The following is a 20,914-nucleotide window of genomic DNA, read 5'->3' on the forward strand; positions in this document are numbered from 1 at the left end:
CTCCTTTCTGGGCTGAAAAGGTTCAGTTGGACATATATAGAAAGCCTTTTTGAGCTGTATCCTTCAGATTTTTCAGGGCATTTCTGTCCATTACGGAAGTTCACTGAGATACACTTAATGCTCTTCACAGCTGCCAGAAAGAGAAGAGATGGGCCTGTACATCAGTCCTCTGCTAGGTAACACTGCTTAATAGCATTGTCTAAGGCCAACACAAACATTAAAAAGTGTTTTCATGGCTATGCTACACAAAGAATGAAGTCTGTTTACTTCTCCCGATTCCCGATTTTAAAACTTTAGTCCACTACTTTTTGCAATGTTAGTTATGCTTCCACAGGAGCAAGGTGCAATTATAGCCTAGATAAGCAGAGTCTGCTTAGCTCTCCAGTTTGAGAAACATCAGTGAAGGTGTGGCAGCACTCACTTCAATAAAATCTAGAAAACCAAGCACTCAGGTATCTTCATATAGGTTGGTGTAAAGACAATGCTGCTAAAGGTTAACTGATATGGCTTTTAGCTAAATGAAAGTTGTACCAAGATGCCTGCACATACTGCAATCATCTCCCAATGGCAACCTGCGCATAACCTCCCGTGTTATATTATTAAAGATCTTTCTATTTTGTAAAGGGACTGTCCATGGGCTGTTACTACTTAAGGTGAAGTTTTCCTGTACTGAGGATGGCAGAGCTATGGCGTAGCCTCATTGGAATATCCGAGCACGTCCAACTGATTCTGCTGGGGCAAACCCACATCAAGGGAGAGGCTCTGACCTTTTCATTTCCTTTGCCCTCTCCAATCTCTCTAGACTCAGCATGCAATTGTATTTTTCTTGTTCCTTGTATTCAGGAAACTAAAGGAATGTAGGCAGTTCTGACTAATGGCCCCACTTTCCCTACCTAAAAGCATTCACAAGGGACCAGGCACATCTGTCAAAAATATTTAAAAAGCAAGACAGACAATATTACAAATATGAGTTTAAATGTGATCTCAGCTGTTAACTTTATTGCCTTCTGAAATAGGTAACACCTGCAGATAATACGATGCTGTTGTTTTATCAGATTTGCCATGTATCACAAAGCATATTTTACAAAATTTTTACAAAATACAGTATTTTTACAAAATAAATAAAGTCTTCCACACTCAACAAAAGTTATCCAATCTTCAGTCTATCCCATAGGTTCAGCAAATGACACTTAACCCACAGCCAGAACAGACTGATTTTCATCCATTCTTTACAGCTATGTTAAGAACCTTCTTTTCTTTCATTCTTGTGTTGCCTTCCACATATGTCAGCATACTTCATATGTAAAAAGAACTCCATTGAGATGGATTAACTCCCACATGAGATTATTACTAATACATACACGTATGAAGCAGGAAAGAAATGAAATAGCAGCAAACTACAAAATACCCGTTCAGATTTATCCTCCTCTAACTAGGCAGAGAAGGAAAGCAATCCTTGTGCACAGTGTGTTTCGGGTTGGAATTTAAAACTGCCAGAGGTACATCAAGCTAGCTACATTGCTGAGCGTTCACAGTTTGAAAAAACAGGAATGTCCAAGGTACGTTTTTTACTTATATGGTAGAAAGATCTATTGAATTTTCAACGCAATGATAATTAGTTGTGAATGAGTGGCCCTCATTCTCATTATTTCTTCCCTTCTGTAAAGGCACAATTAGCAAAGATACAGGAAAATTTCATTATACTTGAATATCAGACATAAAACAATCTTTTCAAAAGATTTTAAAGCTTGACAAAACTCCGATTTATTTCACATGCACACATTTGTCTGTAGTAGATATTGTTTTCAATCATAAGGATGCAAAGATGTCATTCACCAGCACCCCATTCTACTTAAGAGTGCTGACAGAGCACTTCTAGTGTAAATTGCTGATGTATATTTCCTGGTGGGTTAACAAAATTAGGAGTTCCATCTGTCTGTTCCACCTCTTTGAAAGGAGATTCCTACAAAGGGAATCTACAACAAAGTCTCTGCCACTTTTGTGCCAAGTCTGGCACTTTGATAATCTGTTTTTATATGCAGCTTAAATCAATAGAATAAAGTTGTGTCAGCAGAGGCTTAGTCTCGATATTAGGAGAAAGGTTCTTCACCCAGAGGATGCTTGGTCACTGGAACAGGCTCCCCAGGGAAATGGTCACAGCACCAAGCCTGTCTGAGTTCAAGAACTCCTTGGACAATGCTCTCAGGCACACGGTGTGATTCTTCAGGTTGTTCTGTGCAGGACCAGGAGCTGGACTTCAACAACTGTTGTGGGCCCCTTCCAACTCAGGATACTCTATGATTCAATGATCCTAGGAGATAGATCTGGACAGAAGCCCCTGATGCCCTGTTTCTGCTGTTTCCATTGGGTGAACACAAGCAGTTAGGCACGAGTGGTGGCTTCTTGAAGGTGGGCCTCAAAATCTGTGTGAGCTCATGTGTGTGTTTTTCAGTACTAACTCTCTTCTCTTGCATCCAGTGGATCTACACCTGCTACCATCTTCCTGCATTTTATTTACATACCAAATTTTTGGGGGGTTATTATCTTTGTTCTCCATTCCAGGAGAGAAAGGGAGGAAAAAAACTTCAGCTGGTTTTTTTGCCCTCCTTTCTAGAACTCCTTGGTCATGAAATATTTAAACTTCTTCCCACAAGGTATCAAACAACATTATTATTATCTTTAATTACAAACTAACCTGATTTATTTTTATAATTAAAGGACAGTAAATAACATTTAGAGTTTAACTCTGAGCTTCTGTGGAAGGCAGTGGTTAAGTTAAATGACTTACTAGGAATACAAAATACTATTCACAAAAGATGAAGATGAAATAGACATAATGACAGACAAATGTGAATCATATCCACAATACCTCCTATTTCAACATAAGTATCTGTATGATTTCAGCATGAAGAGAAAGAGTCTAGCTCTAAAAAGTAGTTGGGGTAACCATATCATGACATTAAAAAAACTTTGAACAGAACTATATTTCTTGTGAAATAGGGATGAAAATTGCTGTTGGCAGATCCTTAATTAAAAGGTAGCTATCAAAGCCTTTTAAACCAGAGAGATTACTGGTTCCCAAAACATTAAGCTTATACTTTCTTTCTTCCATACAGTCTTCCAGCACACATTACTATTTTCAAGGGTGTATGCTGAGGAAGAGGCACGTGAAAACTCTGAATATCAAAATGGCAAGACACATATAGCATTAACATTATTTTAAAAGAATTAAAGATTCAGTAAATAGTACAATTATTTATACTGATTCAGTCCAATTCAAAGCAGTGTAACGTGTTGCTCCCTATACATCAGGCAGAAAGAACAAAGAAGCACATAATATGCAGGCAAGCTGTTTTTCAGCAAAGGAACCAACACCCCCATAAAACCCTGGTGTGATCTTGGCCAGGCAACAGTGAGCTTTGACTGAGCAGAACTAGCAGGGCTGAAGGAACAACAGGTGTGCAGAGCTAATCTACATGACATGTTAGTACAGCCCCAAACTGCTGAAAATTAACTAACTTGTCCATAGCTGACTGAAAGATAGGCTTTTAACACAGGGTGAAAATGTTGCCTTAAGTCCAGCATAGTACCAATAACATACACTGGTATTTACAGCACTAAGGATCCTAAGAGGTTCTTAAAATATCGGAACCTTTCATTTTATGCTGCAAAAGATAGGGTATTCATTATAGCACTTGCTATTTGTAATTCTCTGAGTAACTGGAACACTATGCAAGGACTTACACTTTTCAAGGTTGTCTCTGCTACAAATCTTGCATGAAAATGTAGCACTAATCTGTAAATCTCTGTGCATTTTCATAAATACGACAGCATACCTCTTAACTGCTGGTTATCATCATCTTCGTGGGCATTTCAACACATTTTCAACTGTGTTCACCTGCCACTCTGCCCACTGACTTCCCCTGTGCTAGAGATCTTCTCCAGAGATTTAGTGTCTTCCACTGGCTTTTGTTCTCAAAATAACGTGAGGGTCATCATCAGGAAAGGATAGCTTTCATGAAACTAAACTCTTTATGTAATGCTCTTTGGCCTGTGTCTGCACACTCCCATCAACATAAGAGTCTAGGAAATGAGTTTATTTGAAATCATACCACAATCCCTCAAATGACTAATATTTGATACTTCCGGACCGTAGTGGTTCTTCTGAGGGTTCTTGAAGCCACACCTGTCATCAAGTATATCCTGAACCCACTGCTGGCTAAAGTTCTTTCCTGACAGCATGAATAGCATGAACAGTACTGGACACTTCACTGTTCAGATAGGTTTACAGAACAAAAACCTCTTGTTTTCAATAGCCAAAACTGTAACACCATCAAGCCACTAGTCTTTGAGTAATTAGATCTTCCACCAGGTACAGCATACAACTTTTGTGATGCAGGGCATTAGAAAATAGGCTGGGCTCTCTGAATTAACAATGAACAGTTGTCCTGTACGTTTATTTGGAGGTAGTAAGATCCCCCCTTGTCCCTCAGATATATGAGTCTCAGAAATATCAGATGTCTTATCATTGCCTCCTTACCAGTTCTTTTTTATTCTTTTCTTTGTGGTTGATGAGCAGGTATAAAATGAAAAAATACTTTTCTTTATTTTTTAATTATTTGTGTATACTTACTAAGTAGAGCTAGGAAGGGAAACAAAGAGCACAGATATAAAATTGATTGTTCTAACTGTTCCCTTATCCCAGTCAGGTGTTTGTTCATTGACATTGCTCATGTGGGTTGAATAAATCACAGGAATAATTGCCTCACAAATGCCCAGCAACAGAGATTTTCCTTCTTCAACCGCAGTATCTCCAGGTAGTGCTTGGCAGCCCTATTCAGCAGGACAGAAATGATGGCAGCTTGCACACAGCCTGACAAGTCAGTATCAGCAAACCTGCTTCCAGTTACTGTTTAGCACACAAGATTACATAGCTATTAAAAGCAGCACCTGGTGTCAGTATAATGCCAAGTTCATACACAAATCTGCATATTCTTCCATCAGCCCCTCACTGAATCCTCCAGAGGGAAAGCCAAAGCTCTTGACACTGGTGGCCCTTCTGCCTCCTGCAGAAGGAGGCACTGCAAGAAAGCGCTGCTCCTGGGCAATGGCTGTAACTCAGGTCATGGAGTGAAGTAAGACTACTCATAGCCTTATGTGCTTTACTGAATTTAAGTTGTTGTCATGTTACAAACACTTTCCAGTATGTGAAAGGGAAGATCAAACAGGTTCTTGCATTATACTCTGTGAAGGAATTTGAATACTGGCACAACTTTATTTGGCACAAATGATACCACTCTAGGAAGCCTGGTGCCTAACCAGGGTTGCAGAAGTCAGTGTAGCTACAGTTTACCAGAAGGTGAGTCCAGTGTAGCTGTACATAGCATATACTTACAGCTTGTTTGAATTATTCTGTTTGCCTTATCTGAACAAATATTGGGGACAGACATATAGAAGCTGATGAAATAACAAGTTTAATTCACTTTAAGTAAAAACATACAGCACAGATCAGTAGAAAATAAGAGCAAACCATTCTCAGAGATATCTTTATACATATTTTTCCTGTCATAGAGATGAATGGTACTTTTCGAACCTTTCAGTGATACCAGTACCAAATAAGTATCACAAAGTTACAAGTGTCTCAGTCTTACTAAAATCTTTTTCAGAAATAGTCAGTGACGTTCCAGAGCAATCACTTTTGTATCATGGAGGATCCAGGACCTCTTCTTCTGAAATACTGTGTTCACTTTTGGTCCCCACTATGCAAAAAATTACGTGGACAGGCTGGAGAAGGGACATAAATATGATCCAAGGACTGGGAAACCTGCCATATGAGGAAAGGATGAGAGAACTGGGTTTGTTCAGCCTTGAGAAAAGAACGCTTAGGGGAAACCTTATCGTCATGTTCCAGTATTTAAGGGGTGGCTACAAAAAAACTAGAGACTCCTTTTTAGAAGAAGTTGCATGGAAAAGATGAGAGGTAATGGGTACAAATTAACTCTAGGGAGATTCCAATTGGACAAGAACATTTTTCTTGATGAGAACAATGAGCCACTGGAATAGTATCTCCAGGGAAGTGGGCAGATTCCCCGGTGTTGGACACTTATGATTTAGCTGGACAGGGTGCTGAGCCATCTTGTCTAGGCCGTGCTTTTGCCAAGAAAGGTTGGACCAGATGGTCATTGAGGTTCCCTCTAACCTGTTGTTCTATGATTGACTCTATGACTGAAATAACTTCTGACAATGGATGCCAAAAAGCAGACTGGTTCTCAGAAGCGGGAGATCTCCTTCTTTGGCTCTGCTGTCTCACAGGACCATGTTTTGTCATCCTCTTCCCTTCTAGGACATACAGATTCCCTGCTGAATACTCCAGTCTGCTCTGAGAAGAAGTAGGTGTTTCAAAGGACAGAGAAAAGGATGTGAGAACACAGAGAGTTTCAAGCCTCTGCTCCTTCTTCTGCTAGAGAAGTGAGGCTGTGCAAATAATGTCTATTCTGGGCTGCAGGAGAAAGGGGCAGTGTAGGGCCAGATGCTGCAGGTTCAGGAGGAACAGAATGCAAGATCTGTGTTGTGATTGCTGCAAACTGTTACACTGTCATAGCAGCAGCACTTGAAATTGCTGAAAACACTTGCTACTGATGATGGTGATCTCAGTATATAACCCATTATTACCCTATAGATCTATTCCCATTCTGCAGCTTCTTGTAAACTGCATCTTCACACAGTTCCTGCTTACAGTAGGAGCCCAATGGGGCATAGGGCTTAGTCTAGACATGCTGTGATCTTGTAGAACAGACCAGTGACCTTGTAGAACAGACCAGTGATCCAATATCTCATAGACTGTGGATCCCTTCAATTGCTAGGTATTAATACTAAGTGCCAAATGAGATAGTAGTTTCATAATAGTATTTTTCTAGGGGAAAAAAGTAAATATTATTAAAAACTTAAGGCAAAATCCCAAATATTCATATAGAACAAATTCTCCCTGTTTATTTCATTATAAGAACTTGTAGGTATCAAATAAAACAAGTCAGAAGGGCCAGAATAAACAAAAGGAGAAATTGCTTCACACAGCATGATGTTAAGTTGCAGAACAATAGGCATTATCATGTTGCTGATGGTTTTGGCCATCCTATAAAATTCAGTTCACTCCTTGATAAAAGTATGTGTTTAATACCAGAGTAAATAGAATAGGTCTGAAGCTGGAATATATTATATAAATAATGGACTCACATTTCTATAGATCAATATTTTGAGAGACCCAAGCATATAACACAAAAATAAATCAAGAAACACAACACTTTGAATTCAAGAGCATGTTTCACAGAATAAACAGAAATTCTAAGAAATTACTTTTCTGTGAAAATTCAGCAAGGAATTAATATGCATTAGGTGACCATCACCAACCTTGACTGACTTTTATTATTACCTTTCCTAAAATAAACTGCTGTCACAGTATTTTCCTGATTGAAAAAAATCTGTTATACTTTCATAACCCTTTCCAAACAAATCTTAAATCTGCCCTGTCATCACTTATAATATTACTTTGAAGATATTATTAGAACTCATGATTGCTTTTCCTGAGTCATCTTTGCTCAGTTTTCATAGTATCTTGTTTCTTCCATTGTTTTCAACTACTTTTTTCATAGCTTATTGCTTTTTTTTAGAAAAGCATAAAGAGTTTTAAGGTGAGGAAAAGTGCAAAAATGTATCTAGGGAAAATATATGAAAGCTTTGAAAATCATGTGCTAGGAAATATATGTCAAACTAGATACAGAACTCCAGACTAAAAACAGATGAACGTCAGAAGAAGAACATCTGCTATAAAAAAGTTGGCAGCAAGTATCAGCTGAGCCTGTTCCCTTTTATAACTTATGCTCTTTTGTTTATATTTTTCCTTATTCCTTTGGCATTTTTATGGCTATATCTAATATGAAAGATTTCTTAAGGACAGTAGGATAAAGTTGTGAATACTTCATACAGGAAAATTATAGTTTACCATCTATAACCAGGTAACAAAATTTTAAAAAAACAAATCTATCAACTCTTTCAAAGTAGAATATGTGGAGAAAAAAATGATGTATTGCAACTGGGACTGTAGACAATTGTTTAATGATTAGATATCGTTACTATTTCTTCTGAGACATTGATTATGTTCAGATGTCTTCGTAATGATAGTGCTATTTATCAAAGCTACCTATTTAAGAGTGGTGACAATCTGGATATCTTCTTGTATTTAATTTCTTCAAATAAACCTACTTTTCTCTAGGACACGAAAGTCATCCAAAAACTACACTAACACTGCTCTAAAAGTCAGTTACTGAGGAAAGGTTTTTTGTGTCTGAATATCCCAAAATAACACACAGACTAGGCCCCAAATCAGAAATACGCACGTATTTAAGTCCTATTGACTGTCTCCTCCTTAAATATATGGACATATAAGTGCTTTGCTATAGGGATTGAATTAAAAAAAAAAACCAACTCTCTACCCCTTTTGCATTTTTCAATATGATTATCACTTTTGAGTGATCTTAGGATCTTGACTGCAGAGGGGGTAAGTGCGTACAGTTTGCAGTCATAAGGAACTTAAATTGCTCAGCACAGAAACTTGGATTTGTGTTTGCAGTAGGTGTACTTTGAAATACAGGATCTGATACAGGCAGTATTGGATTTTTCATTTGAAGTACTGAAGTGAGCTCCCAGATGCCAAAGTAATGACAAATAGAGGAAAGTAGAATTGTATTAAGGTCTGTACTGATATAATTCACAGGAAACTACAAGTATTATTTGAGCATCTTGACTACTACATTTTTCCAGGTTCATGCCTTAACCAAGTAGGTCACTGAATCAAAGCTCTGGTATAAAACAGTATTTTTTAAGACAATTTCAAATGAGGAACTTGCAAAAAAAAGTAAGTAAACTTGTTCTTAGTTTGTTCTTGATTACTTATGGGGAAAATAAAGATTGGGAAGCAGGTTTAATTCTGCTTAAGGTTGGCAGACAAAAGGAAGAGGAAGGGAGAAGAGGTATAAAATCTGTGAAACAGACTATTTCATTTAAATTGGGAAAATTCTGAACTACAAAGTAAAAACAAAGGGCAAAACTGAGCAAATATTGAAGACAGAATGTGATCATGTGATTGCAGTGTCTGTATCATCACACATATGTATTAATAAACAACATTTTGTCTAAAATAAGAACATTCTTTTTAGTTGCAACTAATTTCATGATCTCTTTAGAAATTGTTTTGCTGGGGTTTCCCTAAGGGAATACTTCTAAACATGTGTTTTGATAACAACTAGGCAGTTGGCCAGCTATGGCCTCTACTGTGGATCAGTAAATTGCACATCTCAGATTTGTTTCTCCATGCCTTTTCTTCCCACTTAGTCTGCTTTCTTTGCATCTTCTATAGAACAGTTGGATTTGGAGTGTTGGGGTTTTTATACTGTGTTTTTGCACAATGTGGCATAACTTGGATGAAACCTTAGCACACTTTAAAAGTTGAATAATAAAACTCTTTGAAGAGGAGGGAGTGCTGCTAGATATTTAAAGTTGGATGAAAATACAGTGGCTCAAAAACATCCATTGATTTCTGAAATACAAAATTACAAAATTACAAAATCATGGGTCTACCGAATCTTCTGTTCCAGCTACATGAACAATATTGTTAATCAAGCTTCAACATCCTTGGGGTAAGTCAGTTCATTGACACAACTCCATCATCACCTCTGGAAAGAATGCTAGGTTAACAGAGCTTGCATGCTGGTGCACAGCTTCACCCACCCTAACAGGTGGAAAATCAAACGGACCATTTCAGTTCAAGTGGAAAACTCTGCATAGAAGAGGGAAGAAACTTTATGTTTTCATCATAGAAGCAATAAAGAACAATTACAAAGACACAATACTTACACTATTGACTCACTTCTTGGATGTGTGCAAGGACAGCTAAGGGCTGTGAAACTTCAGGGCACAATAAGTGAGAAGCACACTGTTGCCCCAGGGATGCTTGTTATTCTTATTTATTTTCAAGAACACTTTAAATACAGACACTTTTGAAGTTTCAGAACCATGTAATTTTGGTTTGGAATTCATGCAGAATTGTTTTGCATTATCTCAGGTATGGTATTACAAATAATTATCTTTACATTATTTTAAAAGGGATAGGAAAATATACTGGGGGGAACTGGATGGCCATATAGCATAAACTGACACTGCTCCTTTGATTTAAAACACAGTGAGAAAAAGTAACTTGCCTCCAGTCATAGCCATGTAATAGAACCAGGAATAAAACCACAACTTCTGACTCCCAATCACAGGTGAATTAGCTATTACTTCCTACAGGGTGCATCTACATTATCCTTGAGGATAACCTCAAAGCAAGTTCCCAACCTTCCACATTATCCAGATGCGGCAATGCCCTTGAGGTTTCCCTTAGAGTGATCCATTCAGTGAGCCAAGAACCAAAAATCTCCATTTTGCTTAGATCTTATGGTACTCATAAAGGAACAGACAAAGCTGTCTCCTATGAAGACCCATGGGGGGAAAAAAAATGCAGGCAAATAACAATAAAAATTCAGGACCAAAGACAGGCAAACCAAAGGTGTTTTCTCCTCCCAAGTCATGAGGTCAAAGACCTGCCACTGCAGAATATACAAACGGCAGACAGGACTTTTCTTCCTGAAAGTAAAAAACTAATGAAATTACATTCAAAGGTAGCGTTAACTGGAACAAGCTGCTCTGCAATGACTGTGCAGAGTGTTGCATATTATAGTTAGTCTGACAACATACTCTGTGATAACAGTGAGCCAGTCTTTCAGGAAATGCCAAAGGGTCTTGATTTTTCTGCCTAAAGGTGCTGTATCTGAAGCTCTCAACAAACCTTAAGACTCTCAAGCAGATTGCAAGCACTGTAGCAAGGCGTGGGAGTAGGTATCAGCAATACCTGGAACTAACAACACCCATGTGATATGGCAGAAACAGGTTGTTAGCTGTTATCAGAATGGCAATGCAGATAATGCAGGAGGTGGAATTTGGGTATTCTAAAGCAGTTCTCCTGACCACAGGACTGACTAGCTTCATGGAACAATAACCCCTAATACTTCAGGAGAGTGATGATCAGCATTTCTGCCATCAACTGTAACCTAGATAGACAAGCAATGCTTTCAGAGACAGTGCTAACCTACCACAAAAGATTCTGAAAATGGTCTTCCACCTCCATAAATCAGCAGCTCACCATTTACCATCAGGAGACATCTGCCCCAGTAGATGTGCATAATGAAAGCTTACAACTGCACCCACACTGCTGGTGTTATATCAGGAAATCCAGCATTTATGCCTCACTTAGAAAGGCTGCAGTTAGTACAAATGGTGATTGCATGGCCAGTGAGTGGGCTATAAGGATGGCACAGCTTTTCCTGTGATGATTCCTGACCTTTTCTCTGAACGATTGTTGGAGCTCCTACATACTTATGGGTTGACCCTGGCTGGATACCAGGCACCCACCAAAGTCACTCTATCAGTCCCCTCTGCAACTGGAAAGGGCAGAGGAAATATAACTAAGAGTTTATGGGTTGAGATAAGGCCCAGGGGAGAACAGTCATCAAATATCGTCACAGGCAAAACATATTTGAATTGAGGATATTAATTAAATTTATTATTAGAAAAAAATCAGAGCAGAATAATGAGAAGTAAAATAAATCTGAAAAACACCTTACCCCCACCCTTTTCTCCCTCCCAAGCTCTACCTCCTCCCCCACAAGTGGCGCAGGAAGACAGGGAGTGAGGGTTATGGTCAGTTCATCACAGGTTTCTCCTGCCACTGCTCAAGGAAAAATCTTTCCCCTGCTTCAACTTGGGGTACCTCCCATGGAATACAGTCTTCCATTAATTTCTCCAATGTGAATCCATTCCACAGGCAACAGTTCTCCACAAACTGCTGCAACGTGGTCACTCACCCACAGGGTCCAGTTCTTCAGGCACAGGCTTCTCCAACAGAGAGACTCTACTAGAGAGTCACAAGTCCTACCAGGAAACCTGCTTCGGTGTTGGCTCCACTCTTCACAGGTCTGTAGGTCTCTGCCAGAACCCTGATCCAGCATGGGTTTCTCACAGGTTCACAGCCCTCTCTCAGGCATCCACCTACTCCAGCATGGGATCCTCCACAGGCTGCAGATGGATCCTCGCATCCCTGTGGTCCTCCATGGGCTGCAGGGCAATGCCTGCTTCACCATGGTCTTCACCATGGGCTGCAGGGAAACTTCAGCTCCAGTGCCCAGAGCGCCTCCTCTCTTAACTTCTCCACTGGCCTTGGTGTTTACATAGCTGTAACTCTCACTCTGGTCCTCTCTGGCCGCAATTTCAGCTGCACAATAACTCTTTTTCCTTCTTAAATATGTTATCACAGTGGTGTTACTATCGTCCTGATTGGTTCGGCCTTGGCCACTGGTGGGTCTGTCCAGGAATCAGCTGGCATTGGCTCTGCTGGACATGGAAGAAGCTTCTAGAAGCTTCTTCCTGAAGCGACCCCTGTAGTCCCCTGCTACCAAAGCCTGGCTACACAAACCTAACATAATACTACAGTAAAGCAAAGGGAAGAGGTGCAGTGGAGTGGTGCAGCAACATGATAAATCATTTGATGCATATGATGCAAGTATGTGAGGCATAGCATGAATATATGTTAAACTGAGGGCAAGGGTACAAACCCCTTTGTTTGGTTTGATTGTTTCTTCCACAAAGAATTTTTTCTCAAGATTTTGTTACATTTAAGAAACATCTCCAGAAAGTTCTCATGTCTGTCAGCTTTTTATGGCTTTGACCCAATAAAGCACTTTGAGTATGACTAGCAGCCCTAGACTTTGTTCTGTTTCCCTAAAAATTCTTAAAGTGGGATCTCTGTCTAACCTAGTAGCTTTGTCTAATTCTAGCCCAACCTTTATGAGAAAAATGAAGTGACCTCCTTAAAAGCTTGAGGTCCTCACTTAGTAAAAAGAGAATGGTAAACCTACTAAATGTTACTCAAGGAAGATTATGTCTAAGTTTAGAAAAATTTAAGCAATTAATTAGGAAGACAGCATCTCCCTCTGCAGGACTTCAGAGACACCTCTCTCTGGTTTCGCTCAGGAATTACATGCGTTTCTTCTAGAAGAGCTTTTAGATACTTAGACAGTGACAATCTGGATCCCCAGTTTCAGCAGTTTCAGATCAGATCCCACTCCATTAATTTCAGTGATTATAATCAAGCCTTGCCAGGTCAGTGACTACAAGAGGAAGCATGAGCTGATGATCAGAAGGTGTAAAAGTGAAGTGTTATATTAGATTGGTTCTGTTACTGCTCTGGTACTAGTCTGTCCTGTGCCTTATACAAATCACAATATTATCCTCATTTTATGTAAGAAAAAAAAAGCATTATCAGCCTTCGGAAAAATATTGAACTATATCAACAACTGTTCTAATATTACATACATCTGGCCAAATTTCGAGGAAGCCACAGAATAGGAATAGCAGATAGTTCAGCCTGACAGGTTCCACTGTGAAAAGTAGTGTCATAAAAGCAAAACGGAATGCTTAAACTTTAGAAGATTAAATAGGCAATAATTAACCTTACTCCTCTTTTTCATATGTACAAAAGATCAAACACCTTTAACAGACTATCAGGACTTGCTTTTGCTTAAAATCCAGAGAAGTAAAAGGTGTTTTCTGTGAAAGTATTGTTCTTAAAGCACTTTTGAAATTAAACGTGTTATTTTAGTTCTGTACAGCTCACCCATAAATTTTATTTCAGTATCAGCATTTCCAGTTTTACCATGAAAGCTACAAATAGTCTTTTATGAAAAAACTTTCTGGTGATAGGGGGAGGTTGTATGTCAGAAGAGCACAAATTAATGTTAAAATGCAGCCTGGATTCTTTTATTTATAACAGATGAAAGTGGAAAACAGAGAAAGAGAGAAATCTATAATTTGTTTACATTTTTTTCCAGCAGTGTATACCTGATAGTCAGATTCATCATCTGTCCCACACTCCTTTGTACCTGCAACACCTCTTCTCCATCTCAATTACCAGAACATCCTCCAGAGGCCTGCCTGGATAGGGGGTTCAAAACAACATTTACACTGTGCCCAGCTAGCAACAAAATTACGTTCTATAGCACCCTTTGTAAGGTTCTCAAACCTTTCTGGAAATGTTCATTACTATCACTGGGAAGCACAGCGCTCCTTGCTGGCCTGGTGCTGCCCACAGTGCGCCATTCCACCAGCAGAAGGCTCCCTAACCTACCGAGAGCCGCGGGAGCATCATCCCCGAGCGGCGCCGGCGGCGGGGGCAGCGGGCAGCGCCCGGACTGCACAGGGCAAGGAGCGGGACACAAGCACGGAGAGGGAGGAGGAGGCAACAGCCCACACACAGGGAACACAACGAGGGATCTCTGCAGGACACTTTATCGCTCCCGCACTCGATTATCCAGTAACCATTATCCGCTGATTGTTTGCTTTTGTTTTGATGCTTAAGGCAACTGTGTCTAGTATAGTGCCTCTTTTTACTTTTGCCTTTCAAATGCATTCTCGGTTACTCAGCGTGCAAATATTTGCAGGAGTCTAGCAGCTGACAGGCTTGTATCACTTTCATCTCCACATATGGTGTGCCCAAAGCATGGGGTATATGTTGATGAGAACTTCAGTGACATCTTCAATATGGCTGATTATCCTAAAAGCCGTCCTGCTTGATATTTGTATGTTTTATTAACAGCTGAAGTACAGAGGGCTGAATTAATCTCTGTGCCAAAAGCTAGTTTCGTCTCAGATCACAGAAAATGAAATTCAGTTGTGCATTTCTTCTGCCTTTCTTCTGCACTGCAAGAGAGCAAGTTATGGCAGCCTTGAGGATTCCTCTGCTTTCCAGGGCCACAGAGGACCCTCCAGCAATCCTCGGGACTATGAAGTACTATGAACTGCAGCAGCACAGAGAAATGTCTGTCAATACACTTTCATGCCCCCCAAAACCTCACTCTGCTGACAGTACAATGGTGGCCACTTCAAATCTACTCTAGCTAAAAAATGCCTTTACACTTCTGTGAGTTACTTATGGCAGCTTTACAGCTCATTTACGTAAAGGAATCATGAGCCACAGATGAATCAGGCTCAAAAAAAAAGGCCACACAGTAAGCAGCAGGGAGGACATGAACCAGGGACTAAGAGCATGCTCTATTGTGCTTGGTTTTGCCAGTGCAAAAAACCGATTCCGGTGCACAAAATACACCATTTCCCCTGCTCCAAACCTCAATAAAGAGACAAACAAAAGTCCTGTCTTACAGATGCCTAGCAAACCGACCTGCATGTCTGACTTTCAGAACATTATGGAAAATTTTAACTTTCTTTTGCTGACAAAATTAAAAAGCATCTTTTTAAGAAAACCTTATAGCCATGTTATTCTCCCTTCTTGGGAGGAAACTTTAATGTAATGTAAACTTCGAAGTGAACCTTGGGTTTGTTACAATGGACTAACCTGATTAGAAATCATGCAAACTCTTGCTGCTCTTTAGCTGCATTCCCCCACAGGCTGTATTACAGCTCTCTAACCAGTCCCACAGCATTGAATGATGTCATGGGATCTGCAGCTCAGCGAGATGAAAGGGATAAAGCGGAACCCGCTGGCACTGGGGAAAGCTTCCAACACACAATCCACAACACAGCTTGGGAACTCAAAAGCTACAGATCTAGCCACTCAACCCCAAGCATTTCAGAACCGTGTGCATTCTTCCAGCACAAGCAAGGAAAGAGCTAGTGCGGAGTACTGACAGACAGAATTTAAAAGTGCAACTACCTGCTGGAAAAGCAGCTCTTTTTCTTCGCCAAAGCACTGCCTTTGATGTACGGCAACTGATCACTGATCAGATTACAGGCATTTGGTCTCAGTGCTCGTCTGCCTTTGATCTGCATGGTTAATTTTATTTTCCCGGATTTGGAGTTTCGTCTGGGCTTGTGCTGACATACTTTTTTTTTTTTTAAACTTTTTTTTTTTTTAAAGGAGGTAAAAGCATTTAATACAGAAGCTCTGGCAGTGTGAAATTAAGCTGCAGAAAGTCTGGCACTGGAAAACTTCATCAGATAACAGGTACTGGATTTTATATTTTTTTGCAGTTTTGTGTTGCAGGATTTTAAAAAAGTGTAAAGCTCACGCAACCAATAATACTACACATCATTTTGTGTACAAAGGTCAAAAGATTTTATATAATTTATGTAGCATTTTATTTGCAACTCTTAAGCAGAACTATATTGAGAACAGACTATCTAGAATACATAGACAACTGAAAACTGAAGCAAAACCAAAAAACTTTTCAGTGCTTTGGGGGTACATAAGATTTTGGTGTACACTGCTCATTCTTAGTGTCTATAGTTTTGTAATTTTATATTTGAATACAAGTATTAGATGTCGGGGGTGTGTATTTATTTTCTAAGGAAAGACCAACCATATTTCCTACACACTGTAATACTTTGTTTGCTCTCAGTGAATTTATTAAAATGTGACTTCTTCAAGCAACACTTTTAAGCCAAATAGTTTCATACTTGAGATGAAAAAAAAGTCTCAGCTTCCACAAGTTACTAGAAATAAATTTATAAACATCCTTATACACAAAAGGAAATAGTTTTATTTTGATTGAAGAGATGATAGTTCAACTGTACCATATGAAAAGAAATCTTGAAAATAAAATCAACATTTTAACTTGATAGAAATTTCCTCTAAGGCATTTTAATAAATATATTAAAATAAATCTTGGGTTTGTCTAAAGAAAACACATGGTTTTACTGAACTTTGTAAAAGTTTTGCTTCATTTTAGTGATGCAATTTCTACTCATGGTGTTTTGCATTCTCTTCCTCAAATTCATATTTATGAAAATGTGCTGTGTTTAAGAGATTTTAAGATATCTACTCCAGAAATTCATTATAAAGGACCAATCATTAGAAGATTTAGGATTATTCACTATATATTTGCAGTTTCAAAGGGTGTGAGTTTGGGCCAAATCTATCAGTGTTCTGTGCCTGCAGCTGGAGTCAGACTGTTAAAATAAGACTCAAGTTTCTTCTGTAGGTATTTAAATATAATTTATATTTTCAGAAGAACTTAGAACCCATAATTGGGACCAGACTTGCAAAGAAGTTTAACATTCCAGACACTGAGCTCTTTGAAGATCTAGTCTTAATGGTGGCTAGTGAGATCTTCTGAAATACTGACATATATTCTTGAGTCTAAATTTAAGTGTACATAAATCTTAACTACATGTGTTTATCAACAACTTGCAACTAAAATTCAGCATAACTGGTAGGTGCTAAGCATTATTTGAACACTATTCTTTGAGAGGTTTATCAGTCCATAGGACCCTCAAGATGTTCATATTTCAGTATGTACCATGGTAAACATGCAAACCCAAATTTTAACAGTCTGCTTGCATCTGAGTAAGAACAAGTTATCAACACTTCCAGATAAATGTAGACAGCTTTCATTAGCCAGTCTGCAAAATCTGTTTCTTCTAAATAAATCTGTATATATGAATTTTAAATTTACTGAATATCAAGAGATGATAAACCAGACACAGATTAACTAGGCCTGACTTGGTACCACTTAGTTTTCTATGCCACCAATTAATTCATACTCTTACTTAACAAGTCAATTACATTATAAGGAAAGTAATTAGCAGTGCATGAATAATATGTGTATAGCTGTCAAGGAAGAATATCATTTAAGGCATAGCCAAAGCAAAATGCAGTATATCTCCCTAAATAATAATGATGTACTAAAACATGTTTCTGTAACCCTGAAAAGAAGACTCTATCCATTAATTCTATACTACACTGATGAGCTTCTCTGCTTTTCCAGTCTTCTCTTGCTTATTGCTTGTTTTCCAATATGTACATTTATTTTCTGAGGAAAATTGTTTCTATACCTTACCTCTGTTTGGTGTAAAGTAGAAAGAAAAACAAATTTAAAAATGTAACGTAAGGATTCTTTTTCCTCAGAAGTCAAAATAGCTATGCAAATCTAATACAAATTAACTATCACTACAAGGATCTGACCCATCACACAAATAGGTGAAGTGCACAGAAGTAACACTGGTTAATCAGATATATTACACTGCTGAGTAGGATTTGCATATAAAAATATTTGCAACATTTGGGCCCTAGAAATGCATTTCAGAAACAAATAAATTTTTAATTTTGTAAAATGTCCCTAGGATTTTAGGTAATCTCCCCACATATTTAAACAAAGATGGGCGTTAACCCATTTAAACTGAAAAGTATCTGTGCTTGTCTTTATGTAAGTGAGGCTGAAATGAAAGCACATTTGAACATATTTAAGTATGGGGGGAGAAGAGGATTTGCAGCATTTTTGTTGTTTTTAACAGCAGTTCTCTGACAGTTTAGTCTGTCATTGATCTGATTTTTAAAGATTAAATAGTAATAATTCTTGGCACTTGTGACTTTGCTTTTACAAAGTGCTGTATAAACATTAATTAATCCTCAGGCTTAAGTCTTCAGAAACAAAAAGTTCACAATGCTTTTTCAAGCAAATCTGACTAGGAAACTCACAAGTTTATAACTTATTTATTAAAATAACTTGAGCAATTTCAGATTATAAACAGAGCCATTTCCAAATAGTGTGTCTTAGATAACATCATAAACATATTTTAAGGTTTGTAATAGTTAAGACTATCAAAAGACATTGCACAGTTATACTGACATCAGTTTCCAACAGCTGTCATAACAAGAGTAGATCTATCTCACAGTTGACTGAGGGAACTGTGTTAGCATTTGAGATATGGAGATAACAACTTCCTATTGCTGTACAATTTCTGCTTCCACATCAGATATGTCACGCAACTTAGTCTTATCAAAGGGGTCAGCTGAAACTACTTTCCAAGTATTTCTTTTCTGCTTTCTCTGTTGTAGTGAGAATCTCTATTCTAGTTCCTCTAACAGCTGACTCCTTCAATTTCCTTAGAAGCACCATGATTTAAAACAAAATAAACCCTGCAATTTTCAAAATCTTTCAATGGTGAATGGAATTAACTCATCCATTTTACATTTAGAGGAAAGATTTTATATGCCATGACAAGGACTTAAACATTTAACTTTCAGTATTACAGACTACACATTGCTCTTAGTTCATCAGCATAGTAACTCACTGTCTGATGAGGAAGTCCTAATGTTTCTTTATATGGTAATCTTTGGTGTTTAGCCAACACTTTAGAAACTCTGGGATATTTTAATACACTTGTTTAACTATACTACTTTAAACTACTATCTGAAACATACATGATGGTTCTACTAAGAAATCCTCATGCAATACGTTTCACTGGTGGCTCCAGAAAACAGATAACATACAAAACAGTTGTCTGTAAACAGCAAGACATGCATAATGCTCAGTGCTGTGCAGCAGCTGCCATTCACAACAGATGCGCTGCTGTTGTGCCACAGTATGCCATTCCTCACTGAAATTCCAGCCTCTTGCAGAGCTCCTTCTGGCAAGGTTCCTGAAGCAAAAGTCCTCTTTGAAGGCCATTTATAAGATAATTACATGAAAACCCCAGTACGTTTTCAGTTGTTTGGGTTTTTTTAATTGGAAATTATTAATTTTGCAGCAATCATTTATCTCTTTGCATACCTTTTGTTGTACTTCAATAAGCACTCCTTGTTTTTATAGAAGTCCATGTGGCTGTCAATCTTCAAAATTTTACCTGTGAGCAGCTCAAAAAATTCTGTTTATTTGAAAATGCTTTACCGCTAAGTATAGGAATTTGTTCATTCTCTTCAGAACCTAACTCAGTTCCTTCTGTGTCCATACAATTGTCTAGACTGTAAGTGGATCATTAACCTTTTCATTAGAAGTAAAACTAATGATGTGAAATCCCTGCAGTAACAATTCTTTCACCAAGATCTCCAAGATTGGTTTCACCAATGTTGGAGATTCTCTAACTTCAGGAAAGTTCCTGATTTGTGTCACAGTAAGTAGAAGCAAAGTACACCCTTTCTAGTGACTGTGAACTATTTGCTATCCATGAAGGGCTGGATTTCTCTGTTTCTCCATGGATACTCACATTTGGTATTGACACTATGCTTACAGCTGGGTAACTTGTTACCTGCAGAATGGAAAAATATTTCAGATTTTGAGCTAGCAGGGGAAAAAAGCTACTCAAGTATGTTGGAGAGTTTGCAGAAAGGAGAGTCTGTAGGAGCTTATTTGCAGTGTATTGTCAGAAAGCCTCCATCATGCCTTTTGTGTGGGAGAGGTGGAAAGGGCTTCGTTGAGTTTGAGGACTCATTCTACATTCACTTTCTGAATGATGGTAAAGGGCCATTTAAAACAGCCCAGCAGCCAGAGGCTAAGCAGCCATTCCCGCTCTGCTCTGCACTGGGATGGCCTCACCTTGAATATTGTGTGCAGTTTTGGTCTCTGCAATATAAGACAGATATTAGCCAGTAGAAAGCGTCCAAGGGAGTGCAATGAGGATGGTGAAAGACCTTGAGGGGAAGCCGTATGAGGAGTGGCTGAGGGCACTTGGTCTGTTTAGCCTGGAGGCTGAGGGGAGACCTCATTGCAGTCTACAACTTCCTCATGAGGGAAAGAGGAGAGGCGGGCACTGACCTCTTCTCTGTGGCGACCAGCGACAGCACCTAAAGGAACAGCTTGAGGTTGTGTCAGGGGAAGCTTAGGTTGGATATTAGAAAAAGGTTCTTCACCCAGAGTGTGGTTGAGCACTGGAACAGGCTTACCAGGGAAGTGATCACAGAACCAAGCCTGACAGAGTTCAAGAAGTGTTTGGAAGATGCTCTTGGGCACATGGTGTGTATCTTGGGGACGGTCCTGTGCAGGGCCAGGAGTTGGACTCAGTGATCCTTGTAGGGCTCTTCCAACTCGGCATATTA

The 20,914-nt window shown here is 38.8% G+C and overlaps 1 protein-coding gene across 2 annotated transcripts in view; it reads left to right on the top strand.

The window, feature by feature from the left end:
* Window positions 1-15,662: 15,662 nt before the first annotated feature.
* The window catches only part of TNFRSF19 (TNF receptor superfamily member 19), a 59,179-nt gene continuing 53,927 nt past the window's right edge, over window positions 15,663-20,914 (top strand). The window contains exon 1 of one of the 2 annotated variants that reach the window (XM_050332094.1): window positions 15,663-16,105. The gene's annotated coding sequence lies outside the window, so the exon portion shown is untranslated. The remainder of the gene's footprint in view (window positions 16,106-20,914) is intronic. The other variant, XM_050332091.1, reaches the window with a different exon arrangement.

This window comes from Myiozetetes cayanensis, unplaced genomic scaffold, assembly GCF_022539395.1.
Source record: "Myiozetetes cayanensis isolate MyiCay16 unplaced genomic scaffold, myiCay2020 scf5-8, whole genome shotgun sequence".
NCBI classification, from domain to species: Eukaryota; Metazoa; Chordata; class Aves; order Passeriformes; family Tyrannidae; genus Myiozetetes; species Myiozetetes cayanensis.